At 40.0% G+C, this 24,547-nt stretch overlaps 1 protein-coding gene and 1 long non-coding RNA gene across 2 annotated transcripts in view; one reads left to right on the top strand and one right to left on the bottom strand.

Annotated features, from left to right (window-relative positions):
• Positions 1-24,547, top strand: part of LOC134295586 (uncharacterized) — a 252,270-nt gene that overhangs the window by 144,255 nt on the left and 83,468 nt on the right. The gene's annotated exons all lie outside the window — the stretch shown is intronic.
• On the bottom strand, positions 9,049-10,153 carry LOC134295584 (uncharacterized). Its single transcript, XR_010002215.1, has 2 exons — positions 9,638-10,153; positions 9,049-9,554 (listed from the first exon to the last, which is right to left on the bottom strand). It is a non-coding gene; the product is annotated as an uncharacterized LOC134295584 (long non-coding RNA).

Raw genomic sequence — 24,547 nt, forward strand, 5'->3', positions numbered from 1 at the left:
TTTTAATTATAGTGAATGGGAAAAATAACTCACCCTGCAAGTACCTTCAGGAAGGGAAATTAATATTGTCAATATTGAGCCCCACAAAACCAAAAACATGCCAGCATGATATAGTGCATTGGACTATGACTCTGGAAACTAGGGTTTGAGACCTACTTTCTCTGCCCCGGAGGATGGCAACGTATTACCAAGGAAAAGCAGTGATAGGTTTGCCTTTGGGTCCTCATAAGTCAGAAACAATTTGAAGGCACAGAACAACAAACTACTAGCCACCTTGGCTTTCATATTGGGAGAAAAGCTGGATATAAATAAAATAAATAACCGCTCACAGAGTTAGGAGACAACTGTGCACTTTCCCAATGATTACTGAGTTGTGACACTGTGCAAATGAATGTGCAGCTATGCACATGTGTGTCTGTGAGTCTCCTTTGTGGAGAGAAAAGGCAGAGTATAAATAAACATAATAATAAATATATGCACAATGACCTCACCTGCACTTGTGCAACCTTGAACCAAACAGGTTCCTGATGAGAGAAAATTGCCCAAATGCATGCATAAGGCAACCAACAAGATTGCAGCCATTACTTCTAATACTAGGAACATGTAAGCGTTCAACTCGTGCAGGGTCAAGAGAATCCATGAGCCTGTTTCTCCTTAAATTGCAGCCTGATTGTACAAAAGATGCACTTGAAAGAAAAGTTGATTTTTACAGAAGCTTCAACCTGAAGTCTGTGACAATGCCTGCTCTTTTTGTTATGCAAAGATCTGCCAGTGTCCTCTTCCTTCTGTTACGATTGCCTTTGGGGAAAGAGATAGCTATGAATAATATACCCAAAGGTCATTACAGCCTGGACAAGGCATCTGTGCAAAGCAGGGCGAGGTCATTTATTCTCTGCAGTACACAGATCTTAAAAATAAGTACCTTCTGTTCTGTGTTAATTCTCTCACGCGCACAACACGAAAAGAAAATCTCAATGTCCATTTTCATACTTATTATATTTATGCATCTCTGCAGGGATTTGTTAAGCTTCAAAGCAAGGAAAGCCAGCCGGAAGGATGTCTGATGTATTAAAAATGCCATGTGCGGTGCATGGGTAGGAGGACTCCATATAGTTTGCATATATCATCCGGACAGCTGCGCAGTGCTCAGGATTTTTTACTCATTTCTTTTAATGAGCAATGGACAAGCACTTGGCAGTCATCCAGTCCTAGGCAAGGAGGCTCCCTGGGGAAGAGCCTTGACCCCAGCTGCATTTCACCTCCAGGCTTAGAGCAACCACACACAATGACGACCCCCATGTCCAAGGGGAATATGTTCCTGAACACTGCGTGAAGACGCAAAACTCTGGATAATATCAAACTTTATTAGTTTCAATGGGATGGACACTGAAGGTACTGAGCAAAGGGTGTTGCTCTATGAAGTCTTTCTGCTCATTCAGTGCATATGGCATTTCTGACATATCACACATCCTTCTGACTGCTCTTCTGCCGGCCCGTTTATGTTGGATAAGTGAGACTCTACTGTAATAATAAATGCAGTAAAATAATAAATGTATTAATAATAAAATAGAGTAAAATAAATGTAAAAGTAACAACAATAATAGAGTAAAATAAAAAATGTAATAATAATAATTCATAGAGTAAAATAATAAATGTAACAATACCAATAATAATAGAGAAAAATAATAAATATACCATATATACTTGAGTATAAGCCGACCTGAATATAAACCCACTAGGACCCTCACCCGAGTATAAGCCGAGGTGGGTTTTTTCCAGTCCTAAAAAAGGGCTGAAATACTAGGCTTATATTCAAACATATACAACACACACACACACACACACACACACACACACACACACACATATATATAGTGAAACATAAATGAAATTCTTTTATGGATCCACACCCTATTTTCTGAGTACAAGAATGTGCTGTCATATCTTGTGTAATCTGTTTTTTAGGACTACAATATAAATATAGGAACATAAATAAATTTCATGTTTTGACTTCAGTTCCATCTCCAGGATATCTCTCAGTGTTTGTAAACGTAAAGATAGTTATTCCAAAAATTGAAAAAAAATCTAAAATCATAAACATTTTTGATGCCAAGCATTTTGGATAAGGAATATTTGTATAAACATACAAACCTGTACAAACATATGAACTGAGCATAAGGTGCATATTCTCAGAAATAAACTTCAGTAAATACGGCAGCTTTCTTTAGTCTCCCATCAGGCTTTGTGAGGAGGGGGTATTTCCTCTGAAAATGTTTTTTCCAAGCTCCAGGCTCCAAGCTGTGTCCTCCTTCATTTAGCCTTACCCGTTTCTTTTTTTATCTCCTGGATCCACATACTATTTTCTGAGCACAAGAATGTGCTATCATATCTTGTGTGATTTGTTTTTTAGGACTACAATTTCCATCATTCCCCAACAAGTATACCTGGGTAACTTTGCCAAACTCGGAGTGAGTGATTTGCAGCTGGGTGAGTGGTTCTCTCCCAGCATTTGATCTTCAAATCCTTCCAAGTGGAGATGCCAGGAATTCACCTGGGGACCTTCTCATGCAAAACACCTGTTCTCTCCATGAGTGACAGCCCTTCCTCATAATGGTCACAATGCAAAATAATAGGCAAATACTTCTACGTTTGGCACCTGTTTACCAAGAGGCAGCAGTAGTTCTTCCTTCTCCTTTTCTTTCTCCTTCCCTCCTCCACTTCCTCCTCATTCTCCTTTTAAAAGGGCTGAGAACTCACATCATAGATCAAGTTTGCATGTATACTGTAGAAATAATGTAGTTTGACACCACTTAACTGCTATGGCTTGGTTCTATGGAATCAGAGAAGTTGTAGTTTTACAAGACCTTGAGCCTTCTCTGCCAAACAAGGTTCGTACTTACCAAACTACAACTGCCAGGATTCCATAGCATTTAGCCCTAGCAATTAAAGTGGTGTCAAACTGCATTAATCTTACAGTGTAGATGCACCCGTAGTTAAGCATGCTTAACTACGTATCATTATTGAGCTGGAGTCCCCGGTGGTGCAATAGGTGCCGGCAAGCTTGTGCTGGCAGAACTGTTGACTGACAGGTCGGTGTTTTGAATCCAGGGAGAGTGGGTGAGCTCCCTCTGTCAGCTCCAGCGCCCCATGTGGGGACATGAGAGAAGAACAGACCTTCCTTGGTCAGCCCAGCTGATGGCTATTAAGACAAGGGCAGGGGGTGACTGTGGACATCATGCCATGGTTGTAAACATAATACTGAACATTTGCAAATGTGCAAGGCTCAATTACACATAATTACCCAACAAAACATCAGCTGACCATAAAAACATTTATTTCTTAGCTGCTTCTCCCTATGTATTGAGGGAGGAAAAACAAATGAGGAATATAATACCACTTGAAAGAGCATATAGAACCAAAGCACACTATAGGTTAAGCATCCCTTATCTCCTTCTCAATCTGAAAATATCCACATGGGTGTCTAAGACAGTACACAAATTTTGTTTCATGCACAAAATTATTTTTAAAATTATGTTAAAATATATTTTATATGCAAAAAACAAATTTGAATTACGTGTTTAGAATTTGGTCCCGTCTCCAAGATATCTCATTATATATCATTATGTATATATAAGCAAATACGGGCGTTCTAAAATCCAAAGTGTCATGGTATGCAAAGATACTATATGTGTGTTAACTGGAAAATCAAATGCATAAAGCCGATTGGCTGAGTTTGCAAGGACCTGGGGAATTGGTTTGTAACTGTTGCTATCCTGCTGCTGGAGAACCAGTTTGAACAGGTTTCTCAGTGTGTGTGTGTGTGTGAGAGAGAGTGAGTCTTCTGAGTACTGGCTGAAAAGAAGATGGCTCTGCACTCAGAAGGACCTGACTATTTCTGAGGCCTTGTTTGCTGCTGATCTTCAATGAAGCAGATTCACGGGCAAAGGAAGGATTGCCTATAACTGCTGATTTCTGTAAGCAGTCAGAGAGACTATTGTAAATATCATTGCTCTGTTGATCTCTTGGGTTTGGTAAAAGCTCCTGTGTTACTTTGTTCTGCAAAGCTAAGTGGTGCACCATTCTTCAGGGTGTTTCTGGGTCACGGGCATACATAAGAACTTCCATCAATCATCCACAATCCACAAATTACTCCCAAGCATTTCTGATGAGGGATATTCACCCTGTAAAAACAATAAATGAATACTTTCAAATTTCTTGATTTTAAAAATAAACAGGATACGCCTACAGAAGAGACTAATCTTTACAGCTGTTTGAATCTCGGAAATTATATTCAACTAACAAAGAACCTCCAGCAGGTCATTCCACAATATGTGAGCAACTGAAGAAAGTGGTAACAGTTGTCCATCGAGGGTTTTTTTCCTGTCAGGAGCGACTTGAGAAACTGCAAGTCGCTTCTGGTGTGAGAAATTGGCCGCCTGCAAGGACGTTGCCCAGAGGATGCCCTGATGTTTTGATGTTTTTGCCATCCTTGTAGGAGGCGTCTCTCATGTCCCCGGATGGAGCTGGAACTGATAGAGGGAACTCATTCACGCTCTCCACAGGTTGGATTCGAACCAACAACAACCCAACCTTCAAGTCATCAGTCCTGCCAGCACAAGGGTTTAATCAATATCTTTACTCAGAATGGGCACTGTTTTTGGCTAGCTTCAGTGATGACGGCCAAAATCCTATGGGTAACTTACATATGCATAAGTTCCCCTACATAAGCAGTTGGATATATTTATCTGATCCAAAATGGTTTTGTTCAGTTCAAGGTTATGCCTGTAGTGCCATTGTGCATGAATATACATTACACGTGGACAGACAGACACATTGGACTTAGAGGTCCGTTATACATTGCATATACAGTAGAATCTCACTTATCCAACACTCGCTTATCCAACGTTCTGGATTATCCAACGCATTTTTGTAGTCAATGTTTTCAATACATCGTGATATTTTGGTGCTAAATTCGTAAATACAGTAATTACTACATAGCATTATTGCGTATTGAACTACTTTTTCTGTCAAATTTGTTGTTAAACATTATATTTTAGTGCTTAATTTGTAAAATCATAACTTAATTTGATGTTTAATAGGCTTTTCCTTAATCCCTCCTTATTATCCAACATATTCGCTTATCCAACGTTCTGCTGGCCCATTTATGTTGGATAAGTGAGACTCCACTGTAGATGCACATTGTTCCTGAAATGTAATGCACATTTGGTGCCTTGGTTCAGTTGCAAAAGACTGCAGTTCAACACAAGGACGTATGGTAGCACAACTAATGCATAATTCCACATACAGACATTACATGATCACAATTAATAGTTTTGATTAAAGGCATTCACCAATAGTTCAGAGGCATTCACCAATAGTTACTGTATATACTCGAGTATAAGCCTAGTTTTTCAGCCCTTTTTTTAAGACTGAAAAAGTCCCCCTTGGCTTATACTCAGGTGAAGGTCCTGGTTGGCTTATATTTGGGTCAGCTTATACTCGAGAATATATGGTACATTTATTATTTTTCTCTATTATTATTGGTATTATCACATTTATTTTTTCTCTATTGTTGTTGTTACTATTACATTTAGTTTACTCTATTTTTTATTATTATTAATACATTTATTATTTTACTCTGTTTATTAGTACATGTATTATTTTACTCTATTTATTATTATTGTTGTTGTTACATGTATTATTTTACTCTATTATTATTAAAAGGATACATAAGCACATTTACATTGAAGAAGATGAGAATAATCAGAGTTGGACAGTCTTATCTTAAATTTGAGCTTTATGTAAATATTCAAAAAACATTTAACCTACTGATGCCTCAATTCATGTAATTTTATTGGTATCTATTTTTATTTCTGAAATTTACCACTCTTGGCTTATACTGGAGTTTTTTGTGGTAAAATTAGGTGCCTCGGCTTATATTTGGGTCGGCTTATACTCGAGTATATACGGTACATACAATCCAAGCATGCACAACTGCAAGTGAAATGTTTCCTCTTATAGAACTCTGCTCGTACAACTGTGAAATGAACACATCTATCATATAAAGTCCGAAACTATCTGTAAAGGAACTTGTGGTACATGTGCCTATGATACCAACAGGATTCCAGCCACTGTTTTCAGTGTCTGAAAGACTCTTTCTCATTCACAGAATTGTTACAGGAGCTATTTTTCAGGTTTCTAATCAACTGCTGATCCATAAATAATTCAGAAGGTTCAGAAGTATAGTATGACCTGCTGTATCCATGGGAGATACATTCCACAACTGTGTGGATACATGAAGCCAAAGATAATAACGAACGGCATTGAAATAAAGAGCCTCTGCCCCAAGAATATTATAGAGTCATGGTGGAGGATTTAGAAAATGCCTAGAAATAACATATTTTGTCAGCTATGGATAAACAAAACCACGGAGATCAGTGACACGGATACAGAGGTCATACTGTAATTCAAACATGGTTTTCAATGTCATGGAGATCTGAAAAGTCAACGCATGGGCACAAAATGTTATTCAAGACTTATAAATCAGTCTTCTGGAAATTTGCACACTGATGTTATCTGGGTGATAGACACACCCTGGATTTCAAAGAAGTTTTGTTTTTGTGATCAAGTTCACTCAGAATATTACTGGCAAGATGCTCCAGATTTTGGCACAAGACAGCGCCGGAGAGGCGGATAAGCCCTGACAGATAGCGGAAGAGTATATGTTGAGCATGACCCATTTCTTAAACCTTGTGTGCTGGATCTCCGTTTTACGGGAGGAAAGTGATGGAACAAAGAGTGACACCAACCTGGAACAGATAACAGCTCATGGCAAGCTGTACAGTTTGGAAATGCCATCAGAAAACACATCAGACAAAGAGAGAAAGATATGGGAAGGCAGTGTTAAGAAGCAAATCACATTCCAGTTTCCTGCTGAAGCAAAAATACCCCAGGAGGCCAGCTATACAAAAGACAAACAAATGTTATCACATCATTTAAATAAATGTCTACTGTATATGGAGCTGCCATTATTTGAGAAATATCATAAATGACTGTAATCTAATCTAATTAGACTGACACACACCCTAAATCTAATGGGAATGGCATTCACTCACACCTGATCATTAGCAGAATGGGCCTTTTCTCTCCATGCAACTGATGTCTAGTATAGTATTAAGAGAGAATTTATGACCACAGTAATAATATCAAAACTGGGATTTAGTAGCAATCATGAGTATGGAACAGTTATCTAGATTTATTCAACCATAAATGTTTTGTATTCTGAACTGCTCTGGAGTTCACAATATGACAGTATTGCTACTGCTGTAACTCCTTCATCCCTCACAATCTACTTTAAAGGGCAGCAGAATTGCAGGAAAAAAGGGTTCATTTTGCCAGTGGTCAAAGTGTGGCTGAATGATGTTTCCATCAAATTTGATGTGGTCAGACCAGGAAGAGTTATTTGAGACATGATTACACTGTACTGCTATAGCACCATATTCCATGGCATGATCTGTGGAATTGTAGTGAGGCCTAAGAGCTCTCTAGCAAAATGCAATTCTCTTAAACTGCAAATCCCATGATTTTGTATGATGTTGTCATGGAAGTTATAATGGAATATAGTGCTATCACAACGTAGTGTGATAGATCTCTGAGGCCTTATCTGCATGGGCATTTATAGCCTGGACTCATCCAAAGTTTGCTACTGGCGGTCTCCACGTCTCTACTTCTGGTAAGTATAGCAGAGTAAACCTAATCCAGTGTAGCCCCACATTACAAAAAGTTAGGGATGCTTCACAGTTTGCCTGAAACTCTGGAGTAACCCTGCAGCTTCAGGGCAGTGTGGACAGTGGGATTGGGTTCAGTCTGGATGTCTGAAGTCCTTGTGGGGTAGCACTTCCATCTCCTTCTCCCTGCACTCATCAACACAGGGAAATGGGAATGTCAATATACCCATGTCGCTGACATCACAACTGCCTGCCAGCCACAGAAGGTGAGAAGATTGACTCCCACCTTCTTCCCAGTTGTGTGAGCACCTCTGTCAATATCAGCATGCAGTGTCCATGATAGCCAGGACCTCACATGGAGCTCTGCAACTGTGTGGGAGCCTCGATGGCACCACGGACAGTCCTTAAGCAACGTGTGGTCACTGAATTCTTGATAGCAGAAGGGGTCACCCCAAAGGAGAAAGGCGTTACCTTCATTCTCGTAACACGAGAGGAGTTCCTGGCAAATTTCAAGTCTGTGTCCTTTCATTTCAGGTGTCAGTATCCTGGGTACCCATCATGCACAGATCTTCCGATAGCCAAGCAAAGCAATAATGTGACCCACACATTCTTGTGAAATGTCGATTATGCTTGAAATTTCTCTGAGTGATGCAACGATTGTCCTGAATCAATCTGTCAAACTTTTGCTTGTGAAACTTGGTGGTTGCTGTCATAGGACGTCCAACTCTTTGTTTGTCATGCAAGTCAGATGTTCCCACTTCAACATCTTTAAACTTACTTGCCCAACAACGCACAGTACTCAGATCAACACAATCACCATAAGCAGCTTGCATTCTCTGATGAATCTATTTTGGGGTGACACCTTCTGTTATCAAGAATTCAATGACTGCATGTTGCTTAAGTCACATTGACTGCGCAGGGTTCCATACTTTGCACTTTAACAACACAACCATTCAATGCTAAGGCTTCCTGCTAAATGTAACTGTAGAGGAGAGTCTACTGAACAAGCCAGTACCTGCCGCATTCCAATACTGCCATCTGTTGAGGAGTTACGAAGGTGGAAGCATTACTTTTCATTCAACCCTCGCATTGCCTAGACCTGGCAGGCCCATATAGACTCTGACACCCCCACCATGGGCTGATGCTTCTGGGACCAGTCTGGAGCATTTATGCCCTGTAGCAGCTCCAGATTCACCAGCCAGTGTAGATTTGCCTTTAGTCAAGTGTGCTTAAGTACTAATGCAAGGCCCAGTCAATATTTTAACATATTAATGGCTTATAAGAAATGTACTTAATCTGTCAAAGACAGAACGCCACAAGATAAAAGATAACAGAGTTTATTGGAGTTACAGAACCAAAAATGCCCGTAAAAGACAAGGGCTAGGCAAACACTGGCCTTAAAAGTAAAAAGAGACAAGAAAAACGTTCAAAAGATAAACCGAATTAAACCGGAGTTTAATTCGGACTAAATCAAAACAGCTTGCTTCAGCCTGGAATTAAACAAACAGAAGCTGGTGAACAAAAGGTTCAAAAGAATGCAACTAATTGGCAGCAGATGCTTCTCTGCTGCCAAAAACTATGTTTGAGTAACTTAGAGGTTACTCCTCCACACAGCAGGCAAGTTCCCAATACAAACACAGCAGACGAGGGTTGAAGCAGTCAGCGTAGTCCCAGTTCGTTCCGAAGGTCGTAAGGCAGATGCAGACGTTTGTAGTTCACCAGTTCCAACGACAGACACAGGTAGGAGAATCCGAGGCCGTAGTCAGTTCAGTCCGTAAATCCAGAGTAGCAGATGGCGTCCGTCAAGAAGACGACGGAAGGTCAAAGCTATTAAGATTAAGCAGAGGTTGCACAACAAAACCCCACACAATTCCTCCCGCCGTCTGAGCCCAATGTCCAGGATAACTTACGTAGTCAGCAAACGAATCACACCCGTCTTCAGGAAAACTTCCCACACAGATCCCAAGCGTTTGTCCAGATTACCTTGCCCAACGCAATTTGCTATTGCTCCCAAACCCCATTTTATGCCAGTTACAAGTCCTCATCGCTATCAGCTGTTCTCCTTAGCCCGGGCGTTTCCTCATCACTTTCCTCATCAGAACTGGAACACCTCTGACTACGCCCCACAGCATCCCCAGCTGTGGATCCCGTCCCATCCCTCCAGCTTGTCCACGGGTCTAATCCTGAAGGTCCCCAATCGTCTTCCATAGTATCATTGCCAGTGGCACCCAAATCCTCCCTTACCCGAGTCCATTCCATATCATCTTCTTCCGAGCTAACCACCTCTTCCTCCATTCTCTCAGTAAACCCCTCAAAAGAATCCTCGTCAGATGGTTCTGCAAAGATATCTCGCAGCCGCTTTCTTTCTCGCTCCTCGAGAGTATCTGACTCTCGAGGAGTCTTACGCCCACGTCTCCCAGTAGTAGAGCCATGAGGCTCAACCATAACATAATCATATACATTTTTGCCTGTTTTGTAGGTGAGGTGGGTTTATATATACTTGCACATTTCAGTTATAAATGTATATTTATACCAATCATTTGTGAAACTCAGTGTGATGCAATGATTAAGAGTGTAGCACTTAAGACTCCAGGAGACCAGGGTTCAGCTGTAGAAAGTCACTGGGGCCCCTTCCACACAGCTGAATAAAATCCCATATTTTCTGCTTTGAACTGGAATATATGGCAGTGTGGACTCAGATAACCCAGTTCAAAGCGGATATTGTGGGATTTTCTGCCTTTATATTCTGGGATATATGGCTGTGTGGGTGATCTTGGGCAAGTTACAGCCTAAGAGTGTTCCCGTGAGTCAGTTTGAAGGTGCATATTGGTACATGAAACTATTTTTCATGCCCTTTGCATTTGTATGTGATGAAAGAGAAAACAAATCTAAAAATAGCCTGCAAAAAATCATTTGATTGGATCTGTGTTCTACAGAGTTCTCAGTACAATGTGCAACCCTGCCAATACAGGTGCCCCTTCTGCATGGCAATACAGAACTCACCTGTGTACAATTGCAACTCCTAGAACAGTGGTTCTCATCCTGTGGGTCCCCAGATGTTTTGGCCTTCAACTCCCAGAAATCCTAACAGCTGATAAACTGGAATTTCTGAGAGTTGTAGGCCAAAACATCTGGGGACCCACAGGTTATGAGCCACTGCCCTAGGGCATGAAACAGTTTGCCTTTGAACATGACAATAAACCCAACCCTTAGTTCTGGGAGTCCAAAGACAAACTTTCCTGGCATTCAGAGGTCTCCTTTTTAACAATCCAGCCAATGGAACAGTTCTCCGTAATTCTTTCTGCTGTGTTTTGCTATGATACAAACCAGTCTGGTTGTTCATGTTGTGTAAATGTTGCTGATGTGCTCACTGAGGGTTTTTCCTTGGTTTCTCAAGAAACTGTCAGTCATCTTTCAGATGCAGCAGGAAAATGAATACCTTCCTATGCTGGAAACCTGTTACTTTATGTCCTGAGCCTATGATTCCCAGATCTGAGAATCTGGCCCTGAATCTCCACTTTTCAACAGTCATCTTCATGTTGGGTGTTTTAAATGAGTGTTCCTGCATGGCAAGGGGCTGGATTGGATGGCCTTTATGTTGGTGTTGTTGTATGTCTTTCGGGCTGTGTGGCCATGTTCCAGAAGTATTCTCTCCTGACGTTTCGCCCACATCTATGGCAGGCATCCTCAGAGGTTGTGAGGTATGGCCTTTATGTTATGTTCTAACTATGATTTTAGATGGGATATGTGGATGCAGATTCTGCAGTTTCGAAGGCCAGGAGAGCTCAGCCCCAGGCAAAAAGACAGGGTTGCATGCATGTCTCCAACTCAGCTAGAAGACCTGCTTGCCACAATTTAGAATACTTAATTGATTTGTTCGTACAACTTGCCAAGATTCTTCAGAGTGTTTGTTTGTTTATCTTCCTCATTCACTCCAGGATTCACCTTCTGCTCTGCTTTGCTAGAAGCAAGTAGGCTAAATGCTATTTATTCCATTTTCCGAGTAAGGGAAAATCTCATCTCACCTCGACCTAGAAATAGCTCCTTTAGGAAAAGAAAATCTATATTAAGGAAAAGTTTAGGGAAAGCATGGGCAAACTTGGGCTCTCCCTCTAGTTGTTTGGGACTTCAGCTTCTGTTCCAGCTGCTGTTAGGAATTGTGGGAGTTGAAGTCCAAAACACCTGGAGGGAGGAACCAAGTTTGCCCATGCCTGTTTTAGGGTATTTACTAGACTTATTATTGGATAGTGGGTTGATAATCTTGTTGAAGAATACTGTTGCATTAATATAAAAATACACTAGAGGGTGGTCTTGAGTCATCATTGAGCAACCTATGCCTTATCAGGGCACTTACATGTGTTTTAACAAGTTTACAAGAGAGGGATTAATGCAATCTCATACATTTACAGCCTGGAAAATGCTTAATACTAGAGTAATGGAAGATCCTGATAAGCATATTTCTGCAGCTTAAATACTTTCAAGGTCTGATATTTCTCTACACGCAAATCTACTGCTTTCTAGCGACTGCCTGCAAAAATAATGAAAGGGATCTGGTGGGTTTCTTTTTCTCATGTCAGAGCGACTTGAGAAACTGCAAGTTGCTTCTGGTGCTAGGGAATTGGCTGTCTGCAAGGACGTTGCCCAGGGGATGCCTGGATGTTTGATGCTTTACCATCCTGTGGGGGGCTTCTTTCATGTCCCCGCATGGGGAGCTGGAGCTGACAGACGGGAGCTCACCCCGCTCCTTGGATTCGAACTGCCAATCTTTCCGTTGGCAGTCCAGTTGTTTTCAATCTGTGGGTCCCCAGATGCTTTGGTCTTCAACTCCCAGAAATCCTAACAGCTGGTAAACTGGCTGGGATTTCTGGGAGTTGTAGGCCAAAACACCTGGGGACCCATCGGTTGAGAACCACTGGTTTAACTCATTGCACCAATGATCTGGTGGTATCAGGCAATAATTACCGTAAGGTGTCATTGTTTATTGGCACAGTTGTGAAGTTCATATTGCAGGGTGAGATTATTAAATGACCAATGCAAGACCATAGAAAAAGTGCTCAAGGGACCTCTGATCTGAACCAAATGGGGGTCAAATATTGGCTCTTATTTATTAGGTCAATAATTGGGGGCAAGTGCTAAATTGATTATCTGTTTTAAGATGCAATTTTTCCCTACGTAAACATTTCTCAAAATGGGATGCATCATAAACATGAGTGCCTTTTAGTACTGTATATACTTGAAGATAAGAGTTTTTCAGCCCTTATTTATGAGCTGAAAAAGCCTCCCTCAGCTTATAATTGGGCCAAGGTCAAGACCGGCAATGGATCCTGCAGGCTATTGCTTGCAATATGTGATCTATTTCTCTCTTCTCCTCCCTTATCAGTGTGTTTACTTTTGCAAAGTCTCCCTCACTCTTAATCAAGGGAATGTTTGGAAAAGAGAGACACCCTTGCAAGTCAGGAAGAAGAAAAATATATATTCATTAATCTTATGAAAGTATTTTCCCCTGAAACATTTGTTAAACTCTCCTATAGGCATTAACCCCTTGCAAGCTTTTGCAATCTCTATGTACCTTTATATGTGTATCTATCTATATACATTAATTTTATATATGAATTTCCCCTCATATGTTTGCAGGTCTTTGCAAATCCTTTATACATATAGATCCATGTACCTGTGTATCTGTAGCCACACATATACATTATTTTTATATATGAATGTACCCTCCTATGTTTGCAAGTCTCTGCAAATATCTATATAAAGAGAGATGTCTAGATAGATATGAATGTATTCTTACCTACCTATATATAGGGTTTGGAAATATTACAGGGTGGAAATGAACACACAAATATATATAGACATGTCTAGATAGATATGAATATATATATATATATATATATATATATATATATATATATATGGCTTGCAAATATTGTAGGGGAAATGCACATACACACAGAGAAGGGATTTGCAAACGTTTCAGGGGGAAATGCATATGTGAAATTAGTATCTATAATTATAGATCTATATCTAGCTCTGCATTGTTTATATAAGCATTGAATGTTTGCCTGTTACTACGTTGGAAGCTGGCCTGAGTCCCCATGGGGAGATAGGGTGGGATTCAAATGAAGTTTTATTATTATTATTATTATTAGGTTATTGTTGATACCATATTGTTTTTTGTTGCCCCTACTTTTCCACTTATAGAGCTAGTTTATTGCTTTTCTTTGAAATACGGTAAATATTCAAAAACATTTAACCTACTGATGCCTCGATTAATGAAATTTTATTGGTATCTATTTTTATTTTGAAATTTACCCGTAACTGCTGCATTTCCCACCCTCAGCTTATACTCGGGTCAATAAGTTATCCCAGTTTTTTGTGATAAAATTATGTGCCTCGGCTTATATTTGGGTCGGCTTATACTCGAGTATATATGGTATATAAATAAAGCGTTTCTTGGTGGTACTGAAATTGGTGTGCATTTTAGCATCGATGATGTGGTAGAATAGAAGAAATACAGTAATTCCTATTCATGTCACCACTAGGAGTGCATCTATACTTTGACACCGCTTCAGCTACTATGGCTCAATACAGCGAAATCTTGGAATTTGTAGTTTGGTGAAGAACCAGCACGCTTTGGCAGAAAAGGTTAAAAGCCTTGTAAAACCACTACTACCAGGATTCCATAGCATTGATCCATGGCAGTTAAAATTGCATCAAGTTGCCTTATTTCTACAGTGTAGGTGCACCTTATATCTGGTGAAGTGGAATAATAACACTACAATTTTGTGAATAGGCCCTAAGTAGCCACTTCCCAATAAACCACTAAGGAAATAATTTCTGTTATAAGTGTTGAATCTGTGGAGAGGGGTGAGCTCCTGTCGTTAGCCCCAGCTTCTGCCAATCTAGCAGTTTGAAAACATGTGAATGTGAGTAGATCAATAGGTACCTCAGGCGAGAAGGTAACAGCGCTCCATGCAGTCATGCCTGCCACGTGACCTAGGAGGTGTCTATGGACAACACCGGCTATTGGGCTTAGAAATGGAGATGAGCACCAACCTGACTAGACTTAATGTCAAGGGGAAACCTAGTCTTATCTTACCAACATCCTGGGCAGTGAGCATGGCCCATTGGTTTGTAATGAAATGTAAACATGAACCTGCTGTCTCCATGGATGCCAGAACATCTTTTCCTTTGCAGTGAGTTCCCTTGGAAATAAACGGCAATCTCTTACAACATGTTCTCGCAATAAAAATAAATGAGTCTCCTTGTACCAGGAAATGGTCAATAAAGAACAAACTCAGAAGATTACACACTAAAATTTATGGAAAGATTTAGTAGGGATAGAACATTAAATTGTACCATGCAGAGCAGTTGCACAGTTGGATGGTCCAAAGTACAGTGGCCCACCATCTTCTCTCTAGTGCAGTGATGGGCAACCTTTTGCGCTTGGTGTGTCAAAATTCACCAAAAACCCTAGCATGACTTGGGTGGTGTGTCACTTCGAGAAAAAAACCCATAATTTTGCAATATGTATAGTTTAAATAACAAAAATATATAATTGTAATATATAATTGTATTCAATAAATCAAAAACTATTTACTATCATTATTTCCATGTACAACAATCTATGGTACCTCTTGCAGTTTCCATGCTGATTTCTCTCTATTCTAGTTTCAATGTAGTCATGAGCAATGAATAATATAATAATAATATAATAATAATAATAATAATAATAATAATAATAATAATAATTTTATTCTTGTACCCCGCCTCTATCTCCCCGCAGGGACTCAGGGCGGCTTACAAATGCAAAACAAGTATACATACATAAAACATCAAATACCGAAAACACACGAATGAAAATTAAAACATACGATTAAAATCAAACCATTAATAAGACAAAGTTAAAACGCAGCAATAAAACATAAGGATGGGATGATCAAAGTGCACTAAGTGAAACTTGTAAACATGGAGGAAGTTAAAAGTGCTATCAGAACATGGTGGAGAACCCAAAAGTGAGTTGAACCCTGAGGCTATTACAGAAATTACCCATGCGGATGCAACCGATCAAGGATAACCATTTGTACAAGAATTTAACATTCAAGAGGGTGGTACTTATTCAAAAGCCTGTGTGAACAACCAAGTTTTCAGGCTTTTCCTAAACCCTTCCAAGGTGGCAGCTAGCCGAATATAATAGTAATAATACGATAATATACTACAATAATAATAGAATAATAATAGAAACTATATATACACCAAATTTGGCCACAAAAGACATAGTCATCCAATCAATCTGCATGCAGCAGCGTGTCAGCAAAAATGGCTAGGCGTGTCAGTGCTGACACGCGTGTCATAGGTTGGCCATCACTGCTCTAGTGTGTTGTGTATCTCCTTCCTAGAGCCCATCGGTGGACTGTTGGGCCCTTAAGGGAAATAGGAAAGGCCAGTATATTCCTGTATAGCCCTTGTGGTCTATTCCAACTCTTGAGTTACATGACTATGAGTCTATGACACTACCAAGAACACCTTTGAGCAGACCGTCTCTGAACTAGATGACCATTATGGTCCTTTTCAATTCTGGTGTTATGATTCTATGAATCATAGATTGATAGAGCTGGAAGAGACCATATGGGCCATCCAGTCCAACCCGCCGCCATGCAGGAAAACTCTGTCCAAGAATTGCATAGCATCATAATCATCTTGATCTGAGATGAGGAATTGCCACTATAGACGACCCTTCTCTAAGGAGAGTTCACCACCGTCCAAGACAATCCAGTCCACTCTCAAACAGCTCTTAACAGTAAAGAAGTTCTTACTAATGTTTAGTGAAATCTCTTTTTCTATCATTTGAATCCATTGCTTTGTGTTCTAGGATGCATCTATACTGTAGAATTAATTCATCTTGACCCCACTTTAACTACCATGGCTCAATGAGATGGAATAATAGGAGTTGTAATTGAACACAGTGTTTGGTTAGGTAAAGGTTTTCCCCTGACGTTAAGTCCAGTCATGTCTGACTCTGGGGGTTGGTGCTCATCTCCATTTCTAAGCCGAAGAGCCGGCATTGTCCGTAGACACCTCCAAGGTCATGTGGCCAGCATGACTGCATGGAGCGCTGTTACCTTCCCGCCGGAGCGGTACCTATTGATCTACTCACATTGGCATGTTCTCGAACTGCTAGGTTGGCAGGAGCTGGAGCTAACAGCGGCCGCTCCCGCCACTCCTGGGGTTTGAACCTGGGACCTTTCGGTCTGCAAGTTCAGCAGCTCAGCTCTTTAACACACTAAGCCACTGGGAATCCTAACACAGTGTTTAGCCATCTCTAATAGAACAACCCTGTTCTATACCATTGAACAATTGTAGTTAAAATGGGTTAAACTGCATTATTTCTACAGTGTAGATGCGGCCCTTGTTTCTGGAGCAGCAGAAAAACATTCTTCTATCTTCTACATGGCATCCCTTTGGATATTTTTGAAAGTCTGTCTTGTCACCTCCCAGGTCCCTTCTACACTGCCATATAAAATCCAGATTATATGCTTTGAACTGGATAATATGGCAGTGCAGACTAATCCAGTTCAAAGAAGATAATGTGGATTATGTGCTTTGAACAGAATTATATGGCAATGTAAAATGGGCCTAAGAATCTGTTTCAGAGGGTCAAAATGCAGAGGGACAAAGATGCAAGCGAACTGGAGTAATAAATCTATACTTAACAGAATCCTTTATTCAGAGCAGTGTATTTTTTATGTATGGAGAAAAGAATTAGCCTGAGTTTATCTGTGCTAAGAAGCTTTAGAATTTATGAATGGCCCCATTAGAAAATGCATACCATGGCAACACTAGGTCTATGCATACCCTTACTATGGTAGTGATTGAGTGTGAGGCTACAGCTCTGCAAGACCACGGTTCAAGTCCTCACTTGGCAATGAAACCCTGTTGAGTGGTCTTGGGAAAGTCACGCTCTCTCAGCCTCAGAGGAATGTAATGGCAAACCTCTTCTGAACAAATCTTGCCGAGAAAATTCTGTGACAGTGGCCAAAGAAAGATGGGAATTTTACAAAACAGGATAATCATACAATCATAAAATGTAGACCACCAATGAGAATGTGAAAACTTGTCTACTCCTTTGCCTGTGGCAAGAAAAAGCCATGACAGTTTTGTCTTAAAGTTGCCATAATTCAGAAATGACTTAAAGGCACATGATAAAAATGATGTTACACATTAAAAATATGAAGAACGTTTTGTTGTACAGGTTGAGCCTCCCTTATCTCCCTCCGGGCTGTGGCGCAGGCTGGTGAGCAGCCTGCTGCAATAAATCACTCTGACCATGAGGTCATGAGTTCGAGGCCAGCCCGTGGTGGGTGAGCACCCGTCAATTAAAAAATAAAATAAAAAATAGCCCCTGCTCGTTGCTGACCTAGCAACCCAAAAGATAGTTGCATCTATCAAGTAGGAAATAAGGTACCACTTATAAAGTGGGGAGGCAAATTTAACTAATTTACAACATTGGAATGAGGAAGTGCCGTCACAGTGGAGGATGAAACAGCTGCTCCCCCCTGTGGCCAGAATTGAACATCCCCTCAAGAGAAGGTTAAATTGCCTCTGTGTCTGTCTCTGTCTCGGTTCTATGTGTATATGGGCATTGAATGTTTGCCCTATATGTAATGTGATCTACCCTGAATCCCCTTCGGGGTGAGAAGGGCGGAATATAAATACTGTAAATAAATTATCTGGAATTCCAAAATCATAAATACTCCAAACATCGGTGGCTGAAATAGTGCTGCCTTTGCTTTCTGTGGAATCGTGGGATTTGTAATTGGTAAGGCACCAACACTCTTCAAAAGAGAAGGTTAATGACGTTGTAAAACTACAGATCCCAGGTTTCCATAGCATTGAGTCATGACAGTTAAAGTCGTGTCAAACTGCATTGATTTTACAGTGTAGGTGCATCTTGTGGCTATGGAGACCATCTACTTAATCACACTAGAGCTTCTGTCCACTTTAAATCCAGGTGCTGCCTCCTGAAGATTTCTGGAGCTTAGTTCAGGGAGGGGCCTTTAAACTGCTCAGCCAGAGAGGTCATGGGCCTCACTAAACTACAAACTCCAAAATTCTGCAGGAGGCAACATCTGGACTTAAAGTGGATAGGTGGTCCCAAAGTTCAAATCTTTGCTCAGCTGTGGAAGCCTACTATATGATCTTCGGAGAAAAGCAAAAGCAAACCCACTCACTTGGCTTGGAATTAGTGGGCAAGTCAGAGAACAAATGTAGTGACATAGAAAATATGGTGTAGCCAGTGGAGCGCTCAAGATATGGGAAGCCAAGTCCAATTCCCCTCTTGACCACGACTCACATTGGATGAGCTCTGTCTTGGCTCACTGGGTTCTTCTAATATTAAAGTAGGAAAGAAGACCATGAGAGAGATTCATTTCACCAATAAAGAGGGTGAACTTCATAACACTTCACCGGTCATGAAGGTCATGACACCCTCAAGAGCCCAACAAATTCCTGGTAGATTATCTCATCTTTCACATTGTTTCCCCATTTGAGCTTTCAGGCTGCTCCTCTGTTGCCACACCTGCGCCATGGCAGCAAGTGCCACCAGCTCCACCCAGAAAAAAGATTAACCATGAGATAACATTTCCTAATTCACTAGCCTCCACTAATGAATTTTTCAGGTAAGTAATTTCCCCATTTAAGGACAGGTGAAGCCAAATATAGTAGACTCTCCACCTTTACAGTTAAGAATGCAGGAACCCAACAAATGTGTGGAAACAATTAATAAAAATGCTAATATTTTTACCAATAATAATAATAATAATAACCTCAAGATTGAACTTCAGAGACTCTGGCAGAAACCAGTGCAGGTGGTCCCAGTGGTGATGGGCACACTGGGTGCCGTGCCAAAAGATCTCAGCCGGCATTTGGAAACCATAGACATTGACAAAATTACGATCTGCCAACTGCAAAAGGCCACCCTACTGGGATCTGCACGCATCATCCGAAAATACATCACACAGACACTTGGGAAGTGTTCGACTTGTGATTTTGTGATACGAAATCCAGCATATCGATCTTGTTTGCTGTGTCATACAATAATATACCTGATTTATATTCTGCTCTATCTCTCCAAGGGCACTCAGAGCATATTACAAGTACATATATGGCAAACATTCGACGCCATTATACAATTGACAGAGACAGACAGTACATAAACAGAGGCAATTCAACATCTCTGGCATTTTCATCTCTGGCATCCAGCTCTGCTCAACTCAGCCATGAAGTTGTTTAATTTTCTACGCCAAATTGCTTGTCCATGGACGCCTTTCCTGGTCAGATTTTTGCCAGCATGTTTTTCAGGGTGCCTTTTACCTCCCTGCCAAAGCGGTACCTATTTATCTACTTACATTGTTGTTTTCGAACTGCTAAGTAGCAGAAGTTGGGCTGATGGTAGGAGCACCTCAGCCTGGACTTGAACTGGCAACCTGTCGGTTGGCAGGTTCTTCTACAGCTGGTGGTTTAACCCGCTATGCTAGCCTGGTCCTAATATCTGATATCTGGTTCTATGATCAACTTCTTGCAGAGGCTAGCCATAGTGTCACATTGGAGAAACTAGAGATTCCTAGAGAAGTGTTCTTTTTAGAAACCTCCAGATTCTTTGGCATGACCCTATGGTCAGCTTCTGTTAGAAATTGGCCACAGAGTTGTCCCAGAGGACCTAGAGATTCACAGAGAGAACATATAATCTAATCCACGAAGAATCAAATTCATAAATGTGAAGAGCCAACTGTATTGCAGAAGATAGTGTTACTATTCAGGATCAAATTGTGGGAAACTTACTTTTTTATTTTGACTACAACTCCTAGAATCTCACAGCCAGCATCACCTATGGTAATCATGGTAAACTACTTCTCCAGCATGCTCCTGATCTAGCAAACCTATAAAATAAACTTTTATCTTGAGCAGGTAAGATCAGTCTGAAATACCCGACTGATTAATGTCTAAAGAAGCAAGCAAAAGTCATAAGAGTTAATACATGGGTTGGGACAAACTTCAGGTTTGAGGCTGAGTATCACCTTCCTAGAATTTTTAATTTAGGAGACAATGTCCCCTCCAACATGATACCATTTTTGCTGGTTTCTCAGCTTCTGTGCTATTATATTATATTATATTATATTATATTATATTATATTATATTATATTATATTATATTATATTATTATAATGGGGGACATGAGAGAAGCCTCCCTGCCGGATGGTAACACATCTGGGCATCCCCTGGACGGCTTCTGTGCTATTATATTATATTATATTATATTATATTGATATAATGGGGGACATGAGACAAGCCTCCCCGCCAGATGGTAACACATCTGGGCATCCCCTGGACAACGTCTTTGTAGACGGCCAATTCTCTCACACCAGAAGCGACTTGCAGTATGCAGTTCTCAATTCACTTCTAACATGATAAATAAAAATAAACAATAACATATACTCTGCTTTTTTCACTTCAGGATCAAGATCTCAAACAGCTCATGCTTAAAAAGCAGTACTATTGAAACTTACAAAAGGTAAATAGCAAATTTGAAGTCAAATAAATGAAGGAGCCCTTGGCCCATTTTTTCTATATTATTTTACTTTATTATTTATATCCTGCGTTTATCTCAGCATGAGACCCAGCATGTAATAAATTAAAAATAAAGTACAGTTAAAGTCTTATTAATACAAAAACATTTTAAAAGAAAATAAACAATTCCGTTTGGAAAGCACTATGTAAAAACAGTTTAATAACAGGGTTAAACATAGGAAGAAGCGGAGGAGGAAAAGGAAGAAGGACAAAAGCACAAGAGACTGTCTAAAAGAGCCTTCCACTGCAATGAGTTAGGAACCAAATATCCACCTAAATTATACTTCATCTGCAAATTTAAAGGGAACAGAGAGGACGTCAACCGAACTGCCATCCAGCCAAACAGCTGAAGCTTTGCCAGTGACAGTAAAATATTTAATCTAATAAGCTTATATTTCTGGAGCTGACTATTTGCCTTTGGGACCACGCACCACTGGATTGCAAATTCTGAAAATTTATCTAAAACTGGGCATAACTTTCCAAATCTTTCAGCCTTCTTTTAGTAGCACTGGGATCAGGGTCATTTTCACACTATACCGTATATACTCGAATAGAAGCCGACCCGAATATAAGCCGAGGCATCTAATTTTACCACAAAAAACTGGGAAAACATTGACTCCAGTATAAGCCGAGAGTGGTAAATTTCAGAAATAAAAATAGATACCAATAAAATTACACTAATTGAGGCATCAGAAGGTGAATTTTTTTTTGAATATTTACATAAAACTGTAATTTAAGGTAAGGCTTTCCAACTTTGATTAAATCATCATTCTCATCTTCTTCAATGTAAATGTGCTTATGTATCCTTTTAATAATAATAGAGTAAAATAATAAATGTAATAAGACTAACAAATACAGTAAAATAATAAATGCAGTAATAAATGTAATAACAATAATAATAATATCAGAGTGAAATAATAAATATATTAATAGTAATAAAAATAGAGTAAAATAATAAATGTAATAATACCAATAATAATAAATGTACAATATATACTTGAGTATAAGCCAACACGAATATAAGGTAACCAGGACCCTCACCCGAGTATAAGCCGAGGGGGAGCTTTTTCAGTCCTAAAACAGGGCTAATAAACTAGGCTTATACTTGAGTATATACAGTAATTGCAACACTGGAGGCATTACACTGTGGAATTAATGCAGTTTGACACCCCTTTAACTGCTGTGGCTCAATGCTATGGAATTCTGGGTCTTGTAGTTTCATGAGGTACTAGCACCCTTTGGCAGAGATAACCAAAGGTCTTGAAAAAGCTACAAATTCCATTATTTCATAGAGCCAAGACAATTAAAGTGGTGTCAAACTGCATTCATTCAACAGAGTAGATACACCCTGAGAGCAAAATTTTCAGGTCTCTCCATGAGTATATCTACACTGCAGGATGAATGCAGGTGAAACCCCTTTTAACTACTATGGTTCAATGCTATGGAATCATAGAAGTTGTAGTTTTATAAGGTCTTGAGCCTTCTCTGCCAAATAATTCTGTTGCCTCACCAAACTACAATTCCAGGATTCCACGGCAGTTAAAGTGATGTCGAACTACATTCATTCTACAGCACAGATGCATCCCAAGTCAAGGGTTCGACATGTTAATTGTGCAGCCCAATCCAACAGGAGATAAATTATTCTTCAAAAGAGAAAGCAATCAAGTGCATAATGCTTTGATTCCCAGGGATAGTTTTGCAGCCCTGGGACAAAAGGTTTCTCTATTATCTCAGTGACTCACTTCCTGTCAATATTTACCAAGCTCTTTTCGATGCATTGCGGAAGCAGCCTGTTCACATCAACTGCTGGCTGCCAAAGTTTCTGCCCAGTTCATTATGCTCGGTGGTTTAATTTGAGTCATGAGCATGATTTGGCATTCAGTGTGTCCGATACTGTGTAATGCACGCAAGCCGAGCAAAGTGAATCAGCAATTCTCCTTTCTTTAAAAAAAAAAATTGCACCCGTCTCCGGTGCTATTCAGGCTAAAGGACATTTATTCCTGACATGTCCAACGCCACGTCCAAAACCAACCACATTCCTTCTTTTTTAGAGTATAAGATTATTCTTTGAGGGTCATTCATTTTCTCTCTAATGCACCTCAATACTTATAATTCTCCCCAAATAAGAACTATGGATGCCAGTATTTTTTTCTTCAGTCCTCAGATTCCTAGCAATACAATAACTAACGACTCCAGCTGAGCATTTTGGAATACAGTTTAAGTCTCCAAAGAAACAGTGCAGACGAAATTACCATTGGAATGCAAACACAACAAATATAAAAACTTCTCTATGTAAATTATTTTCAGTGCCTCATTCACTGGGCCAAAACTAACCAAATTAATTTGAACAGGAAGAAATGTATGGTACTACACTTAGGCAATAAAAATAAAATTCACAGATATAGGATGGGTGACATCTAGGTTGAAAGCAGTACACGGGAAAGGGATCGAAGAGTCTTATTAGACCATAAGTTGAACATGACTCAACAGTGTAATTAATGTGGCAGCTAAAAAAGCCAATGGCTGCATCAATGGGAGGGTCAAGGGAAGTACTCTATTCTGCTTTGGCCAGAATTTACCTGGAATAACCCTGTGTCCAGTTCTGGGCACACGTTTCAAGAAGGATATGGACAAGATGGAAGTTGTCCAGAGAAGGACAGCCAAAATGATCAAAGGTTTGGAAACCAAGCGCTGTGCGGGACGGCTGAAGCAGCTGGGTCTATTTAGCTTGGAGAAGAGAAAGCTGAGAGGGGACATGATAGCCATATTTAAGTATATGAAAGGATCTCATACTGAGCAGCTTGTTTTCCGCTGCTCAAAACTAGGAAATTTGGATGTTCCAATGTGCCTTTGAATAATTACAGTTCAGCTCCCAATCAGGTCTGCCCAGCCCTAATTGATTATTTTGATTTTCTCAGCACTTTATTCCCTATAGTCTGAGTTTTGCACAAGCCCCTGCCCTGCTCTCTCCAATCTAAACATGCCCACCTTTTCTGGCTACTGGTTGTTGATGTCAATTGATTTATGTTTATGATGCTTTTACTTTTCTGGTTTTAATTGTTTTAATTATGTTGTTTATTTGTTATATGTTTTTTACTTAATAATTCTGTTTATGTTGGGTTTGGTTCCTATGTAAGCCATCCCGAGTCCCTTTGGGAGATGGTGGCGGGATATAAGAATAAAGTTATTA

The sequence above is a fragment of the Anolis carolinensis genome, chromosome 1, assembly GCF_035594765.1.
Source record: "Anolis carolinensis isolate JA03-04 chromosome 1, rAnoCar3.1.pri, whole genome shotgun sequence".
NCBI classification, from domain to species: Eukaryota; Metazoa; Chordata; class Lepidosauria; order Squamata; family Dactyloidae; genus Anolis; species Anolis carolinensis.